The 3,696-nt window shown below is 40.6% G+C and overlaps 1 non-coding gene across 1 annotated transcript; it reads left to right on the top strand.

Annotated features, from left to right (window-relative positions):
• The first annotated feature begins 833 nt into the window (after positions 1-833).
• trnav-uac lies at positions 834-906 on the top strand. The gene has a single exon. It is a non-coding gene; the product is annotated as a tRNA-Val (tRNA).
• The last annotated feature ends 2,790 nt before the right edge of the window (positions 907-3,696 follow it).

Raw genomic sequence — 3,696 nt, 5'->3', positions numbered from 1 at the left:
CGGGGTACACCTTGGACAGGTCGCCAGTAATAAAGATAGTCTAACAAATTAATTCGAAATGTGTTTTATGAATGCACGAACCCTACTTAAAATGACTGAGTACTATTAATTTTTAATAATCAAGGCATGTCCTAGTGTTTTTGCATCTTTGCTAAAAAGAAGTAATTTCCAGCCATATTGTTGGCTGTCGCTTAACTCTATCATCTTTTGTAGAAAATATCAGAATGGCTTACAAGCTACGATAACTTGACAGAGGCTGCTCACTAATGATCACAACCATGTAACCTGACAGAGCTTGAGCAGTTTTGCAGAGAAGAATGTGGAAAAATACAGATCCAGAGCTGTCAACATGGACGTAAGGCGTGAAGACGTACGCAACTGCTGACGGTGCATCACAAGCAGAACCTAGACTCTGGATGGGAGGCCATCTGCCTCACCTGGATGGGTTGAGAGAGAAAGAGAGAGAGGAGAGAGAGAAAGAGAGAGAGAGGGCAGGAGGAAAGAGTAAAATAAAGTATACTGCTTACAATGCACTTTTACTGATCAGAACATGTGGCATTTTGGGTTGGTCTCTTATTGTATTGTTTTGTTGGCATAATTATTGTACATGGAGTTGGTGTCAGATAAATAAGTGAATCTTAATGCAACAACTCAGTACAGGCCAGTGTTGGCTCCTGGGCCTCAAGGATTTAATTGGACAATAACTACATGACCACATGCTTTGATTTAATCAATGATGCTGTGCTAACTGTGCATTCTGTTCAGCGGCCTCCCTCTCACAGTTCTGTCCAGAGCACACGAGCCTCTGTCTACCAGCAGCTCCATAGTTCCAAGGTTCCATAGTGTAGTGGTCATCACATCTGCTTTACACGCAGAAGGTCCTGGGTTCAAACCCCAGTGGAACCAGCCGTAATCTGATGTGCTATCTGAAAGAAAAGCTCTACCAGCAGTGAACACCATACCACACCTCTGTGGAGTTGGTTTGTCTTTATCTCAGCCACGATAACAGCATTTTTGAATTGACTGGATGTAAAAATAATAATACATTTTAAAAAAACAACCTCTGATAGTGACTATTCTGTGCTGGGACAGATAGGTTGAGAAGAAAGGGGCCCAAAGCGAGTTTAATTTTTGTGTTTCTCTTTTGAATATTTGCGATGAAATAACTGTAGAATAAAAATTCTCACTTACTCCCTTTCTGAAGCTGTCCGTGGTTCTGATACATTTAGCATGACAGATGTGTTGCCTCCAAAACACTGAGCTACCACAGAAGGACATTTTATTATTTAATGCTTCATATCAGCTTTATGTTTATAGTGGTTGTTTTTGCTATATATTTATGTTTCAATGCATCTAGCAAAAAAAAAAAGTCTCCATGTCAAGTAGCACTCAATACCTCCCACCCTGCTCACATAGAGACCACCCAAAAGTCACAGGCTAACCCAAACCCTGGGGTTAGGGTGGCGTGATAGGTGAAACCCAGTGCAAAAGGTCCACTGCTGCACCTAAAGCTTACTGCTATGTGCACGGTTACAACTGAAGGTGAACTTGATGAACATAAATAACATGATAAATATGTTGGTCAACTCAGACCAACAGGTAGACACTGTTAACAGAGATTTAAAAAAGAAGAAAACTGTAAAAGTGAGACAGGGGGCTAAGATTTACTTTGAAAAGTAGTCCCCCATCCCCAATGGTAATTACGCCATTGTTATTATGAATAAAATTTATCAGGTAAACAAACAAATAATGACAGCATCTGCACTAATTTCACAATATGTCTGAATGAATTTCTTCAGGCAAAATAGTAGTTGAGTAATAAAGTTGTGTGTAATTTGATAAACAATGTGCATATAGCTCAAAGCTGTTGATCTGCTTCATCCACACGGCTCGAGAAGCACAAAGAGTCACAGCACACACACACACACACACACACACACTTTGTTCCCCTCGCAGTGTTTGTAGGGCGCCACATCGGAGCCTATTGAACTGTGGGTAAATATTGTGTCGAATGAGAATAAAATGCTGCGGGGATGAAATCCAAGCAACACACCTGGAGTCCAGAGAGAGACAAATGGAGATAGGGAGAGTGAGGAAGACAGACGGAGAGATTGAGAGGTGTGTGAGCAGTGAATGAGTGCATTTGAGAGATTGTGTGTGTGCTTGTGCGCTTCTACATTCTCATGCACACCATCGACTCCCCTCCGCACTTCAGCGTGTCGTTCTTGCTTAAGTGGATGCACGCTTTCAAAGAGTGTTTGTGAACCTGTGGGTGTGTGTGTGTGTGTTAGTTGCTGTGGCGGTGGGGGAAGAGGTTGCAAAGACATTAAAAAGGAAAGAAAACCTTTTTTTTTTCCATTTGTGTGCGAGTGCGGCGGTGCCAGCTTCAGTGCCCTCAGCTATGGGCACAAAGACGACAGTGACAACCCATTCATTTCCCTGACGAGCTGTCGCCTGCGGGAGGATAGGTGACTTCTCCCAAGGTTATTTATGGCATTGTTGATCCCTCATTCTCGGAGTTGGTCCTCTTCGTCACTCAGTCCCCTCCTCCCGTTCCGCGCCATCCCACATCCAGCAGCATCCTTCTCTTTTTCTCACCCTTGTATCTGTCTCTGTGTTGTCATTAGCAAGATTTGATAAGACCGAATATTGATGAGTTCAGGTTTAAAATACCTATATGCTCAGATGCAAAATCTGCCCTTATATATCAAGCATCTCAGAATCATTCCTTGGAATTACAATGAAAGTTAAACTAGGAAAAACACGTCACTTGCTGAAAGAGAGACGCAAATTAGAAAAGACACAGTGTATGACAGTGGACATGGAAAAGGTCAACGTGCAGGAGGCAGCACCACGTTTACATGTTTGTTTATAGGCAAATAATCCCAAAGAACTAAATTAACCAGGTTAAGCAAGAATATGAAAACAAAGTCCACTAGTGAACTGACTATTCTAGCTAATACAGGAATGTTTTAAATTGTCCTTAAGAAGTAGGAGAATTTTCTCAATCTATAAGGGAACACTTAATCCTTCAGTTTATCTGAAAAATTAAAATTAAAAATCCCCAAATGTTGACAGAAGTGGTTTTCACTGGACATGTAGGTTCTGAGAAATTCTAATCTGAAACATAACTAGTTGCTGTCAGACAAATGTAGTGGAGTAAAAGCACAATATTTGACTCTGATATGTAGAGGAATAGAAGTATACACTCAAGCATGTATGTAAATGTATGTATGTACTTATAGTAGTTATATTCCACCACTGCCTACCACAGCACATATATGCAGTTTACAACAACTGTGGCAGCTTTACCTCTCAAAAATCATTTTTTAAATAATAGGTCCTTGAATTCAATCAAAGACAGACAAAAGCAGGTTTCTCATTTCTATTTAATGAAAACGTTTAAATTTTATCAGCTGGCGCTATAGCTGATTAAGCGTTTGAAAATGCTGAAAATTTGATGTTTCCAGCTGATTCGTTTGTGTAAAGATTTGTGTCAAAGGGACTGAAATATGTCCTTGATGGCGATATACATGATATTGTGCTAATAACTGACGTTGAAGCTACATGTCCCAGGCAAAAAGTCAGCATCCTCCCAGTTGATGATCCATGTAGAACACATGGAACTTGAGCAAAATTTTTCTATACTGCAGTCTTGTAATGTTACAAGAGAAATGGCTGCAAATCCAATCCAGA

Source organism: Micropterus dolomieu, linkage group LG15, assembly GCF_021292245.1.
Source record: "Micropterus dolomieu isolate WLL.071019.BEF.003 ecotype Adirondacks linkage group LG15, ASM2129224v1, whole genome shotgun sequence".
Taxonomy (NCBI): domain Eukaryota; kingdom Metazoa; phylum Chordata; class Actinopteri; order Centrarchiformes; family Centrarchidae; genus Micropterus; species Micropterus dolomieu.
This window is presented reverse-complemented; position numbering and strand designations above follow the sequence as displayed.